The sequence below is a fragment of the Geotrypetes seraphini genome, chromosome 6, assembly GCF_902459505.1.
Source record: "Geotrypetes seraphini chromosome 6, aGeoSer1.1, whole genome shotgun sequence".
NCBI classification, from domain to species: domain Eukaryota; kingdom Metazoa; phylum Chordata; class Amphibia; order Gymnophiona; family Dermophiidae; genus Geotrypetes; species Geotrypetes seraphini.
Genome location: NC_047089.1, coordinates 163,508,316 through 163,523,369, shown reverse-complemented (window position 1 = coordinate 163,523,369; position 15,054 = coordinate 163,508,316). Strand labels below are relative to the sequence as shown.

General features: G+C 41.8%; 1 protein-coding gene and 1 pseudogene across 2 annotated transcripts in view; one reads left to right on the top strand and one right to left on the bottom strand.

Annotated features, from left to right (window-relative positions):
* The window catches only part of ANKRD10 (ankyrin repeat domain 10), a 226,293-nt gene that overhangs the window by 53,746 nt on the left and 157,493 nt on the right, over positions 1–15,054 (bottom strand). The window lies entirely within an intron of this gene.
* On the top strand, positions 1,887–2,199 carry LOC117362503 (annotated as a pseudogene).

The following is a 15,054-nucleotide window of genomic DNA, read 5'->3' as shown; positions in this document are numbered from 1 at the left end:
AGACTTGTTCAACAAATCTCTGGAGACGGGAGTGATTCCTGGGGATTGGAGGAGAGCGGATGTGGTCCCTATTCATAAAAGTGGTCACAGGGATGAAGCAGGAAACTACAGGCCGGTAAGCCTCACTTCAGTTGTTGGAAAAATAATGGAAATGTTGCTGAAAGAAAGGATAGTGTATTTCCTTGAATCTAATGGGTTACAGGATCCGAGGCAACATGGCTTTACAAAAGGTAAATCGTGCCAAACGAACCTGATTGAATTTTTTGATTGGGTGACCAGAGAGCTGGATCGAGGACATATGCTAGATGTAATTTATTTGGATTTCAGCAAAGCCTTTGATACAGTTCCTCATAGGAGGCTGTTGAACAAACTTGAAGGGCTGAAGTTAGGACCCAAAGTGGTGAACTGGGTCAGAAACTGGCTGTCGGACAGACGCCAGAGGGTGGTGGTTAATGGAAGTCGCTCGAAGGAAGGAAAGGTGACTAGTGGAGTCCCTCAGGGTTCGGTGCTGGGGCCAATCCTGTTCAATATGTATGTAAGTGACATTGCTGAAGGGTTAGAAGGAAAAGTGTGCCTTTTTGCAGATGATACCAAGATTTGTAACAGAGTAGACACCGAAGAGGGAGTGGAAAATATGAAAAAGGATCTGCAAAAGTTAGAGGAATGGTCTAATGCCTGGCAACTAAAATTCAATGCAAAGAAATGCAGAGTAATGCATTTGGGGATTAATAGGAAGGAACCGTATATGCTGGGAGGAGAGAAGCTGATATGCACGGACGGGGAGAGGGACCTTGGGGTGATAGTGTCCGAAGATCTAAAGGCGAAAAAACAGTGTGACAAGGCAGTGGCTGCTGCCAGAAGGATTCTGGGCTGTATAAAGAGAGGCGTAGTCAGTAGAAGGAAGAAGGTGTTGATGCCCCTGTACAGGTCATTGGTGAGGCCCCACTTGGAGTATTGTGTTCAGTTTTGGAGACCGTATCTGGCAAAAGACGTAAGAAGACTTGAGGTGGTCCAGAGGAGGGCGATGAAAATGATAGGAGGCTTGTGCCAGAAGACGTATGAGGAGAGACTGGAAGCCCTGAATATGTATACCCTAGAGGAAAGGAGAGACAGGGGAGATATGATTCAGACGTTCAAATACTTAAAGGGTATTAACGTAGAACAAAATCTTTTCCAGAGAAAGGAAAATGGTAAAACCAGAGGACATAATTTGAGGTTGAGGGGTGGTAGATTCAGGGGCAATGTTAGGAAATTCTACTTTACAGAGAGGGTGGTGGATGCCTGGAATGCGCTCCCGAGAGAGGTGGTGGAGAGTAAAACTGTGACTGAGTTCAAAGAAGCGTGGGATGAACACAAAAGATTTAGAATCAGAAAATAATATTAAAGATTGAACTAGGCCAGTTACTGGGCAGACTTGTACGGTCTGTGTCTGGCCGTTTGGAGGAGGATGGGCAGGGGAGGGCTTCAATGGCTGGGAGGGTGTAGATGGGCTGGAGTAAGTCTTAACAGAGATTTCGGCAATTGGAACCCAAGCACAGTATCGGGTAAAGCTTTGGATTCTCGCCCAGAAATAGCTAAGAAGAAAAAAAAAAAAATTTAAATTGAATCAGGTTGGGCAGACTGGATGGACCATTCGGGTCTTTATCTGCCGTCATCTACTATGTATGTTACTATGTATGTTACATCTATGTGATGCTGGGTTCAATGTTAGGAGTCATTGCCCAGGAAAAGGATCTAGGTGTCTTTGTTAAAGATACGTTGAAACCCTAAGCTCAATGGGTGGTCGTGGCTAAGAAAGCAAATAGAATGTTAGGAATTATCAGGAAAGGAATGGAAAACAAAATTTTTCCTTCTGTTGTGTGTGGTGGTCACTGAAGGGTTCAGAAATGGCAATCAGGTATCCCATGGCCTTGATAAAGGCCATCAAGTTATCAAGAACGTGACCAAGCCCAGGCAGTGCCGCAGAAGAGGGCGCCTCACCAAACATACTAAGTTTGTTTGAGACATGATCCGTGTGTGGCTTTGCACCATACAAGAGATGTGCCATGGAGTTGCTGAAAGTGTCTAAGAATAAACGTGGTCTGAAATTTATTAAAAAAAAAAAAAAAAGGGTTGGGACTCACATTCGTGCCAAGAGAAAAAGAGGAGTTGAGCAGTGTGCTGGCAGCTATGAGAAAAACAGCTGTCAAAAAAGATTAGTTGTGTAAAATTCTGTCTCTCAATAAATGTGTTCTCAGCCTCCCCCCTCCCCCAAAAAAGGAAATGTTATAATGCCCTCTTATTGCTCTAAGGCATATCCACATGAATGCTATGTGCAGTTCTGATCGGCATATCTCAAAAAAGATATAGTGGTATTAGAAACAGTACAGAGAAGGGTGACAAAAATGATCAAAGGTTTGGGATGACTTCCCTATGAGGAGAAGCTAAAGCGGCTAGGGTTCTTCAGCTTGGAGAAAAGACGGCTCAGGGGTGATATGATAGAGGTCTATAAAATACTGAGTGGAGTTGAAAGGGTAGATCTGAATCGTTTGTTCACTCTTTTCAAAAAATACTAGGACTAGAGGGCATGCAATGAAGCTACTAAGTAGTAGATTTAAAACAAACCAGAGAAATATTTCTTTACACATGTAATTAAACCTGAAATTCATTGTTGGAAAATGTGATGAAATCAGTTAGCTTAGTAGGGTTGGATAATTTTCAAAAGAGAAGTCCATAGGTCATTATTGAGATGGTTTGGGGAAATCCACTGCTTATTCCTAGGATAAGCAGCATAAAATCTGTTTTACTACTTGTGATCTAGCTAGGTATTTCGGACCTGGGTTGGCCACTGTTGGAAAGAGGATACTGGGCTTGATGGACCTTCAGTCTGTCCCAGTATGGCAATTCTTATGTATGGCTTAAGGTAAGGGCTAAAGAGTAATGTGGCTGCACAAAACTCAAAATCCTGGATTTTAATCATTCTTTGTTAAAATAGGAGAGTACCTGAAGAAGTGATATGGATTGTCTTGGAAAGAAAAGATGGAATATCCATCTATGTGGCTGTTGTCTACAGACCTCTAACACAAAAAGAGAAGTTGGACAAAGATTTGGTCATAGATATCCAAAAATTGGGTATGAAGGGGGAGGTATTGTTGCTGAAGAATTTCAACCTTCCAGATGTGGAACTGGAAAGAAGCCAAAAGATTGTGGATGCTTTTCAAAGTGTACTGCTGAGACAAATGGCGATGGAATCCACTGTGGAGAGAAGATGCTAAATCTTGTGTTCACAAGTGGAGACAATGATCAACATCAGGGTAGATGGCCAACTGGCCAATAGTGATCACACTTTATGGAGCAGAAGGTTCAGGAACTGAGAAAAAATGAATTAATTTAAGATCTTAGTGGAGCACTTAGAGGTTTGGAAGAATATAGAAATGGTAGAGGATATGTGGTTCAAACTGAAAGAAGCTATAAACTCAGCAACAGATCTTTATATAAGGAAGATAAAGGGAAACCAACTCGCTGACAAAACAAAGGCAAAAGATGTGGCGTTTGTGAAATACAAAAGAACGCATGATGAGGAACACAGACGAGATTACCGGATAAGATTCGAAGATGTGAAGATAGAAATACAGCTGGTACAGTCTCTGGCGGAAGAAAAAAATGGCTACAAAGAAGGGTGACAAGACTTTTTTCAGGTACACTAGTAAAAAGAAGGTTAGAAATGGAATCATAAGACTGAAAGATAATTTGAACCGCTATATGGACAACGATGAGGAAAAAGCAGGAGGTGCTAAACAAATACTGTCTTTACCAAAGAAAATCCTGAAGTAGGACCTATGTTGGCTGTTAAAGATCCATCTGAAAATAAAGTTATTACACTATTTATGGAAGAAAGCGTTTATAAACAACTTGAAAAACTAGAGTGGACAAAGCCATGGAGCTGGATGGGATCCTTCCCAGAATCTTGAAAGAGCTGAGAGGTTCTGGTGGGTCCTCTTAAATATTTCTATAATAAATCCTTGGACAGGGCAGGTTCAATGGAATTGGAGAAAAGTGGATGTAGTTCCTCTTCACAAAAGTGGAGACAGAGAAGAGGAAGAAAACTATAGGCCAGTAAGCTTTACTTCAGTGGTTGGAAAGAATGGAGAAGCTGCTTAAAGGATAGTGAGTTTTCTGGAATACAATTAGTTACCAGATCCGAGGCAACATGGTTTCACCAAAGGAAAATTGTGCCAAATGAATGTGATCGATTTACCTGGGTGATCAAAGAATTAGATAGTTGACGTAAGCTGAATGAAGTTACTTGGATCTCAGTAAGACCTTTCACATGGTCTCTCATAGGAGGCTCATACTCAGTGGGCTCAAGTTAGGAAACAACATAGAGGCAATAGAACTAGATGACATGAATGGAGGTTGCAGGGAGGTAGATTTACGAGTAGTGTCAGGAAATGCTTTTTCAGAGCGGAGGATGCACTTCCGAGAAAGTTGGTAGTCAAAAGTGGCTGCTGAATTCAACAATGCATGAGATAGACACAGGGGATGTCTAAGTAGAAAGAGGATGGAAACACATGGCTGCTGAAATGTTATCTTAGGCAAGATTAGTGAGAACTGAGGCTGATAGACAGACTTCTAAGGTCTGTGTCCCACAAAAGGTGAGACTCAAAGAAGCTAGAAGGATCAGTGACAAAGATTAGTACTGTAAACTAGGCATTGATATAATTTAAAAATACCATTGTGGAAGCCCAGACCAGATGTTTTCCATGCATTAACAAAGATGGAAAGAATAGAAATGAGAGCTAGCATGGTTAAAATGTGAAGTGAAAGAGGCTACTAGAGCCAAAAAAGCATCCTTTAAAGCAGTGGTTCCCAACCCTGTCCTGGAGGAACACCAGGCCAATTGGGTTTTCAGGCTAGCCCTAATGAATATGCATGAAGCAAATTTGCATGCCTATCACTTCCATCATATGCAAATCTCTCATATGCATATTCATTAGGGCTAGCCTGAAAACCCGATTGGCCTGGTGTTCCTCCAGGACAGGGTTGGGAATCACTGCTTTAAAGAATGGAAAAAGGATCCAGATGAAGAAAATAAGACAAGAAAAAAGCACTGCAAAGTTAAATGCAAAATACTGATAAAGAAAGCTAATAAAGAATATTAAGAGAAACTTGACAAAGAGGCAAAAATTAATCCATTTTTTAAAGTAGAAATCCTAAGAGAGAATCCGTGGGACTGTCATTTGATCAAGGAGCAGAAGAATAAAGCCATAGCGGAGAGACTGAATGAATTCGGTTTTTGCAAAGGTGATGATGTGGAGTGAACCTGGAAGACGTACTTAGCCAAACTGACAAGTTAAAGAGCAATAAATCACTTGGACTGGATGGTATACATCCCAGGGTACTGAAAGAACTCAAACATGAAATTGCTGATTTACTGTTAGTGATCTATACCCGTAGCTAAAATCGTCTGTAGTACCTGAGAATTGGAGGGTGGCCAATATTATGCTGATTTTTAAAAAGGATTCTAGGTGAGACCCGGGAAATTACAGAGCGATAAGCCTGACTTCAGTGCCAGACAAAATAGTGGAAACAATGATAAATGATGAAACACGTAGAAAAACATGATTTTATGGGACAGAATCAGCATGGGTTCAGTGAAGGGAGGTCTTGCCTCACCAATTTGCTTGTCTTCTTTGACGGTGTGAATAAATACGTGGATAAAGATGAGCCAGTTCAGAGTATACAGTACTCCCCCGATATTTGCAGGGGTTCCGTTCCAGGAACCCCCATGAATGTTGAAAAACCATGAATATGGTTTTTAGCAGGGGAGACAGGAGAGGGCAGCCGGAGAGGCAGAAAAGAGCAGCCAGAGTACCGGCGAGTGAAGGAAATCACTTGTGGTATGCTCCAACCGCCTCTTCCTGCACTAAAGTTGGGGCTCACCAATCAGGAGCTGCGTGTGAAAGCAGCTCCTGATTGGTGAGGCCCAACTTTAGTGCAGGAAGAGGCGGTTGGAGCATACCACAAGTGATTTCCTTCACTTGCCAGTGCTCCAGCTGCTCTCTCCTGCCCGGTCATTCGTGGTCGGAAAATACAGTGAATGACCGGGACCATGAATCGCCGATCGTGAATGACCGGGGGAGCAATGTATCCAGATTTTTAGAAAGCTTTTGACAAAGTTTGTCATGAGAGGCTTCTGAGAAAATTAGAGTCATGGGATAGAAGGCAATATTCAGTTGTGGATTAGAAATTGGTTATCAGAAAGAAAGTAGAGGGTGGAGTTAAATGGCCATTTTTCTCAATGGAGGAGGGTAAATAGAGGAGAGCCGCAGGGATCTGTATTGGGACTAGAGCTATTTAACTTATTTATAAATGATCTGGAAATTGAAATGAGGTGATAAATTTGCAGATGACACTAAAGTTGTTAAAACATATGCAGGCTTGGGAAGAATAACCCACGTTAGGGTTCATCTTGTGGGTTAGCACCCAAGAAAAAGATCTGGGTGTCATTGTAGACAATACGATGAAACCTGCCCAATGTGCAGCAGCAGCCAAAATAGCAAACAAGATGTTAGGAATGATTAGAAAAGGGATAATAAATGTTATGATGACTCTGTATTGCTCCATGGTGCAACCTCACCTTGAGTACTGCATTCAATTTTGGTCACCTTATCTCAAAAATAATATAGAGGAATTAGAAAAAATTCAAAGAATGACCAAGATGATAAAGGAGATGGAACTCCTCTGAGGAAAGACTAAAGGTTAGGGTTCTTCAGCTTGGAAAAGAGACGGCTGAGGGGAGATACGATTGAAGTCTACAAAATCCTTGTGGTGTAGAATGGGTACAAGTAGATCTATTTTTCACTCCATCAAAAATTATAAAGGCTAGGGGGCATGGGAATTTGCAGGGAAATACTTTTAAAACCAAACCACAGGAGGAAATATTTTTTCACCCAGAGAATAGTTTAATTCTGGAATGTACTGCTAGTTAACGTAGCTTGATTTAAAAAAGGTTTGGACAAGCTCCTAGAGCAGGGGTGTCAAAGTCCCTCCTTGAAGACCGCAATCCAGCCGGGTTTTCAGGATTTCCCTAATGAATATGCATAAAATCTATTTGCATGCACTGCTTTCATTGTATGCTAATAGATCTCATGCATATTCATTGAGGAAATCCTGAAAACTCGACTGGATTGCAACCCTTGAGGAGGGACTTTGACACCCCTGTCCTAGAGGAAAAGTCCAGTCTCTATTGAGACAGAAATGGGGGTAGTCACTGCTTACCTTGGATTGGTAACATGGAATGTTGCTACTATTTGGGTTTTGACCAGGTACTTGTGACCTGAATTAGCCACCATGAAGACAGAATACTGGGCTAGATGGATCATTGGTCTGACCCAGTAAGGCTATTCTTCTTATTAGCCAAACCCAACATGGGAGAACTGAAGCCGATGCTGGACAGACTTCTACGGTCTATGTCCCGCAAATGGCATGAAACAGCTGGTTTTTACTACTCCAGTGTGTTAGGTCATTTTATTGTCACTGTGAATGGGAGGGGAAGACATTTTGATTAGTAAGCTGAATACTGTCAGCAATACTTGGAGTCTAGATTATAATCACATATCATCCCCATCATGTTTGGCTGCCTATATGGTTGGCATGGTGCTGAATTTACAACTGGCACTTGAACATGACTTGGACCTGCAGAGTGGCATGCGTGGTTCTAGACATCTTGTTGAGCAAACTGGATGGACTGTGAGGGTCTTTTTCTGCCATCATTTATTGTGTGTTATAGCACCCAAAGTTGAGCTGATCCAAAACTAAATGAAGATCATCATCAACCCCTCAAGTTTCAATGAAACTTCATTTGGTCTTGGATAAACTCAAGTTTGGCACCATTTTAGTGGAGCTATTTGGATTAGAAAAAGTACATTGAAGGGCAACAAAAATGATAAAGGAGATGATACTCCCTTGTGAGGGAAAGCTAAAGATGTTAGGCGCTCTTCAGGCTGAAGAGAGAGCTGATAAACATCTATAAAATCTGAGTAAAATAGATTGGGTAAATGCAAGTGGATTGTTTATTCTTTAAAAAAACACAAAGATAATGAAACATGCCATAATGTTACAAAGTAGTACATTTAAAAGAATTAGAATTTTTTTTCACTCAACACATAATTAAGCTTTGGAACACACTGCTGGAGGTGGTAGTAAAAGCATTTTACAAAAGGTTTTTATAAGCTCAGTAGAAATGATAGAAGACTTTAGGTAGACCTAGAGAAAGTTACTGTTTATCCTTGGAAGTAAAGTAGCATAAAATCTAGCTACTTTCTGGAATCCTTTCAGATACTTGGATTAACCACTGTTAAAAATAAGATACCAGGCTTGATGAACCTTTTCTATAATCTAGTATATTCTTACTGTATGCAATACTGGAGCCTAAACCTTCAAAAGGTCAGAAACTGGATGGAATCAGTTCAGAGGGTGAAATGGTCCATCATAAACACATATGGAAAGATTTAAAATCTATGTATACTTTGGGATAGAGGCGATATGACCGAAACATTTAAATGTCTCCAAAGTATAAATGCACAGGAGGCAAGCCTCTTTCAATTAAAAGACATAATATCATAAGACTAAGGGCAAATACTTGTTGACTCTTATAATCTGTTAAATGCTTGCTGTTTTTCTTAATATTTGATAACTGTTGTCGATTCTTAAATAATCTGTTAAATGCCTATTGTATCTAACAGTCTATGCTAATTTGAGTACTGAATCAATAGCCGGATTATCTTCACTCCCCTTCCACTAGATCAATTTCAGAATTTTTCCAAATTTAGAAACGCTCTACTAGTTTTCTTCTAATATCGTCTGTGCTGATACCTAGTATGTCATTATCTAGCTGCTCCTCTATCCTTAACCTCTCACACGCCCAAACAGGCCCATCTAGCCCATAGGTCCCCCAACTCTCATCATGAAGCCACCTTCTTGGCTCCTTCTCCTACTCTGCTCTTCTCTCAAACTCTCCCCCTTCCCCCAACCTCCTCGACCCTGCAAATGCCCGCAGTATCTGACCTGGCCTCAGAATCCCCACGCTGATACGCCCCAAACACCACTCATCCTATAAAAACCCTCGTAAAGTCAACCACACCTCCCTAAAACCTGTCCCCGCTTCCACTCTCTCCGACCCTGCCTCTGATTCTCTCATCCCAGTCCTGACACTTTATCGCAATGCCAGATCCGCTTGTAATAAGATTCAAATCTTGAAGGACCTATTCGAGGATTCAGACCTCGGATTCCTATTCATCACAGAATCCTGGATCACAAAAGATGACCAATTTACTCAAAACGAACTTGCTCCCACGGCTACCAAGGCCTCTTCTCTCCCAGAACTAACCGAAAAGGAGGCGGCCTGGCACTCCTTTTCAAATCATTCTTCGATGTCCAGCTCCTTGAAAAGGGCAGCTTCTCATTAGAATACATGCTAGCCTCAGTTAACGATGAATACCACCCTCATCCACTGGGTATCCTGCTCCTATACCGCCCACCTACCCCTTGGAACAATTCCTCAGAACTCGTCTTTGAAACCATAACAAACGTCTTCCTCAAATTTCAAAGATTACTGATCATCGGAGACATCAATCTCCACCTTGACGATGTCATCAGCAAGGACGCATCCGAATTTAATAGCTTCCTCTCCTCTTTAGGCTTTCCCCCTCCCAATCTCTCCCCTACCCACGAAAAAGGCTACACACTAGACCTCATCAGTTTTCTGGATCTCACTACTCACAAAACCTCAACCACTGACATTCGCTGGGAAATCGTTCCCTGGTCCGATCACTTTCTAGGGGCTTTCTGTCTCCCAATCTTCATGTCACATTTTGGGCCCCCATCCCGCACCTCAAATTCTATTACCTTCCGCAAAAAAATCTCGAGCAATTTGTTCTGGACCAATTTTCTTGACAAATTCTCTCCCATCCCTAAACCTGCAGAACCAGAAACAAACTGGCAAAAATGGGTCGCCCTCTCCGAGTCCACCTTCCTTTCCCTCATCCCTCTCTCCACTAAAACTATCTCCTATTCCCACAAGGCCCCTTGGTACCTCCCATACCACAGAGAACTGAAACAGAAATGCCGAGCTCTGGAACGAAAATGGAAAAAATCTAAATCCCCTACAGATACTCCTGGAGGGTCAATATTAAATTCTACAATACTGTTCTAAAAAAAGCAAGGAAAAACTTCTACGGTGACAAAATCTCCAAATCCAACAACCAGACTAGCACATTATTTAACATCTGGCATTCCTTTACCACCAAAAATGCCTCCATCCTCCCCCTCAGCCGATTCTCTGGCAAAGTTCTTCAGCGACAAGGTCTCCACCTTGAGGCATTCCTTCCCTCCTGCAATCTCTGATTCCAATCGACCCCAACTCTATCCTTCCAGACTCCTACCCTATCCCAGCTGACAGATCCTGGTCTTCCTTCGAACTTGTTTCTGAATCCCTGGTCCATAATCTCTGCCTCAAATTGAAATCCTGCAATTGTACCTTGGATCCATTCCCCGCCTACCTTTACGAGAACACTCCCCCTCAGGCCATCTCATCTCTTACCATTCTCATAAACTCCGCCCTCCATTCGGGTCTATTCTCCCCAGAAATGGGCCATATCTCCTTAACCCACTACTGAAAAAACCTGATCTAGACCCCTCTACACCTTCCAGCTACCATCCAATAGCAAACATTTCTTTCCTTACCAAGATGCTAGAATCTATCATATCCACTCAACTATCTTCCTACCTTGAAAAATTCACCATTCTGCTACCCTACCAATACGGCTTCCATCCCAACTTCAGCACTGAATCCCTTCTGACCTCCTTAATCTCAAAAGTTCAACATCTCCATTCTCGCAACAAGTTCGCCGTCCTTCTTCAATTCGACCTCTCTGCAGCTTTAGATGTCATCCATCATGATATCCTACTTTACCAACTCACCGAGATAGACATTAACTCCACAGTCCTTGACTGGTTCTCAAAGTTCTTATGCTCCCGCTCCTACACAGTCAACATGAAGGGCACTTCTTCCTCCCCCTGGAACCCGATCTGTGGAGTCCCACAAGGCTCACCTCTCTCCCCTATCCTTTTCAACATTTATATGTCCTCCCTTAAACTCCTCCATCTCTCTCCCCTTGAAACACTTTACACTTACGCAGATGACATCTTTGTCCTCCTTGAGACCGACCGGAACCTCACCAACCTCTCTGCGAACATATCCTCATGTATATCGAACTTTCAATCCTGGGCCCACACTGTGCAGATGAAACTGAATGAATCCAAAACAAAACTTCTCTGGCTCGGCCCAAAATTGGACCAACTGCCCACCTCCATCCCTCTGTCCTTTGGCCCCACTCTGTTTCTTCAGCCTTCACATGCTGAGGAAAGTGAGAACCTGTTTCCATCAAAAACACTTTGCTGTCCTTGTCCAATCCACAATCCTTTCCAGACAGGACTATTGCAACTCTATCTACCTAAGCCTAACAAAGAAAAACCTTCAAAGACTCCAGCGGATTCAGAATGCCACTGCTAAGCTTATCTTCGCAAAAAGCAAATTCGACCACGTCTCACCGCTTTTGTCCAAGCTCCACTGGCTTCCGATAATCTCCAGAGTCCACTTCAAATGTGCCTACCTTACTTTCAAGATCCTACACGGCATCCTCCCCCCCCCCCCCACCTTTATTCCTTTCTTGGAATTCCTCTAACCCCAATTCCACTAGATCCACCCAAAAACTGAAACTCTCCTTTCCCTCTCTAAAAGGCGTCTCCCTTGTAGGAAAACTAGGTTCCTCCCTCCCTTTTAGAATCATTGAGCTCTGGAACAACCTTACCTCCCCTCTTAGGAATCTGAGCTCCCTCCAACTTTTCCGTAAACATCTGAAAACCTGGTTATTCTCAAAAATGTAACTCTTCCTCCCTCTCTGATTATTCTAGTCCTCTAAATTTCCTCTTCATCCTTCCTTCCTCTGGAGTTCCTTTCTACCCTAACTCCTGTTAACCGTGTCGAGCTTTGCGAATGTAGAGATGATGCGGTATACAAACCTAAGGTTTAGTTTAGTTTAAAAAGGGGCAGACTCAGAAGGATTTTAAGACAGCATGAGCAAACACAGAGGCTCTCCAAGAGTAAGGGGGGATTGTAGTGCTTAGCCCAGTGGTTCCCAGGCCAATCAAGGTTTCAAGATAGCCCCAATGAATATGTATGAGAGAGATCTGTATATAATGGAGGTGCCAGGCATGAAAATCTGTGCCATGTATATTCATTAGGACTATCCTGAAAACCCGACTGACCTAGGGGTCCTCCAGGACTGGGTTGAAAACTACTGGCTTAGCAACTGGTGGATGGGCTATACCAGTAGTAGGCAATTCCAGTCCTCAAGAGCCACAGGCAGGTCAGGTTTTCAGGATATCCACAATAAATATATATGAGATGGATTTGCATACACTGCCTCCTTGAGATGCAAATCTATCTCAAGGACTGGAATTGCCTACCCCTGAGCAATATGATCTTTATCTTCCATCATTTCTCTGTTTCTTTGTAAAGTACAATTCTGATTCTCTCATTCATAAACAAATATTTTAAAGGAGCAAATATTTTGAACAGGGTGTCAACAACCTACCTGCATATAGAATAAATGCAAATGCTTTGATTGTCCCCACAGAAAGATGGTATAACAAATCCATTATTCTTACTCTTACCTTACTTGAGTTACTGGAACCACCCCCCCCCCCACCCCTTTCCACTCTAGGACTTGCCAGAAAACCATTTGCAAGGAAAATGGCAGATGTTTCTACATATATAAAGAAGTTTGTCAAAAATCTATTTAGATAGTCTAGTCTTCAGCATATGATATGTTAATCAGGTTTTCTATTCCACTGTTACCTATTCAGTTCAAGGTTGGATTACAAGAGGTTGGGTCAGCTACCCAGGAAGTTATAATGGACAGTTTAGTTTGACAGACATTCAATAGAGTTGCAAGTACAGATAGATCAGTAGTCAACACAGTTAAAGGACATAGTTACAAATACATAGTTACATGTTTATGTAGGTCTTTTGGCTCAGGAGTTGCATTGAACAGTTTAGAAATGGGCTTTTACAATTACCATTTCAGTTACTTCCAAGGTTGGCTCCCTGTCTTGGTACAGAAATGCTTTTGCTAATTGATACTGGATAAGGTAATTTGCCTGGTAGACTTTATATTGTTGCATGCTGGGAATTTTAAGTGGAAAATATTTTTGGTGGAATATCTGTTGGAGGCATCCTGGAGTAGGTTGGCCAACTCTGTCAGATAGTTGGGAGCATTCCCTCTCAGGATCTTAAAGGCAGTGATGTGTAATTTAAACTTGATCTTTGTGGTTACGAGCAGCCAGTGTAGTTTCATACAGCAGGGCTGTAGATGTTCCAATTTTCATACTCCATATGAGTCTTACTGCTGCATTTTGAACGAGTTGCAGATGTGACAGCAATGTTTTAGAGCAAAGAACTAGCCTATACAACAGGGAATTTAAGAGATCAGTTACTTAATTACTCTGGTGTGATATGGGCTTTAAGATAATTACCGTAAGTCAAATCTGGTCTACATTCCTCCCTCAATATTCGTGGGGGTTAGGGCCAAAGCCAGACCGTGAATATTGAAAATTCACAAATAACTTTTGGGCCGACTCTGACCCACCCCAGGCATCCCGGACTTTACCTGGTTGTCTAGCGGTGTTTTGGGGCAGGAGCGATCTTCCTACACTCCTGCCCCGTGCAGATCACTCATCCAAAATGGCTGCTGTGAGTTCCCATAGTCTCTCAAGACTATAACAGGAACTCACGGCAGCCATTTTGGATGAGTGATCTGCATGGGGCAGGAGCGTAGGAAGTTTGCTCCTGCCCCGAAAGACTGCTAGACCAACAGGTAAGGTCTGGGAAGCAGTGATTCCGGTTTTAGGAAATTACAAATAATCAAAATCGTGAGTCCTAAAACCGTAAATCGGGAGGGGGAAGTGTATTTAAGAAGGGAACAGTTAATTACTCTGTTGTAATATGGGCTTTAAGAAAGTTATCATAGGTCAAATCTGGTCTAATTCTTAAGGGTTTGAGAAACTGAATAAATGTAAAAAATTAAATGTAATATTTCTAAAACTTAAGGGCTCCTTTTACAAAGGTGTGCTAGCTTTTTTAGCGCGCACTACCCGCAAAACTACTGCGGTAGCAGCTAGCGCACGTACTATTCCATGCATTAAGGCCCTAACCCACCTTTGTAAAAGGAGCCCTAAATGTTTAATAGGTCTGTTCTGAGACACAATGTGAAATAAAAATACCAAAAAGTTAGGGCCATGCTGTGGCTTACAACAGCTCTGTAGCACAAAATTCCAATCTAACAGGACCAGTATTGGGAAAGAAGATAGCCAGCTGTCATTACTGGGGCTGATCTTGCCTGCTAACACTGCAGATGAGCTAGAAACCACTAGAGAAAATCAAGGGAAGGAGGAGATGTCCCCACTCTCAAACTTCCCAATAATTTAATTACTAGATAACTGAAAACTGTATGCTTCTTGATTTTGAGGACAAAGGATACACTAAAAAAAGCTCAGATGCTTCAAAAGTTTTAATAACCAGAAATGTAAATTTTACACTGTAATGTTTCCTAAGTAGGAGATTAAGAAAGATTAAGGACATGGTTTTTATTTGGTTGCAGATGTTTTCCTTAGTTTATTCAGCTTCTGGGAATAGGCTAATTTTAAATTATGAACAATTTAAAAAACTGTGCTTCCATTATGCTCAGGAGTGATACAGTTTATAAAAAAATTTGCTTATGTTAAAATTATTCTAGTCCATTCACTGCCAACTGCACTTTTGACATAAGAATCATACGACCCACATTTGTAGGACGCTGCCAAAATCCAGATAAAGTATGCTCTCTTAGTTCTCTTAATCTTTACGCAAAATCCAGATAAAGTATGCTCTCTTAGTTCTTTTAATCTTTATCTGCAATTTAGAGAATATAAGGCAACATATCAGCAATTCAAGGCTCTCTTTTAGTTCTGTTA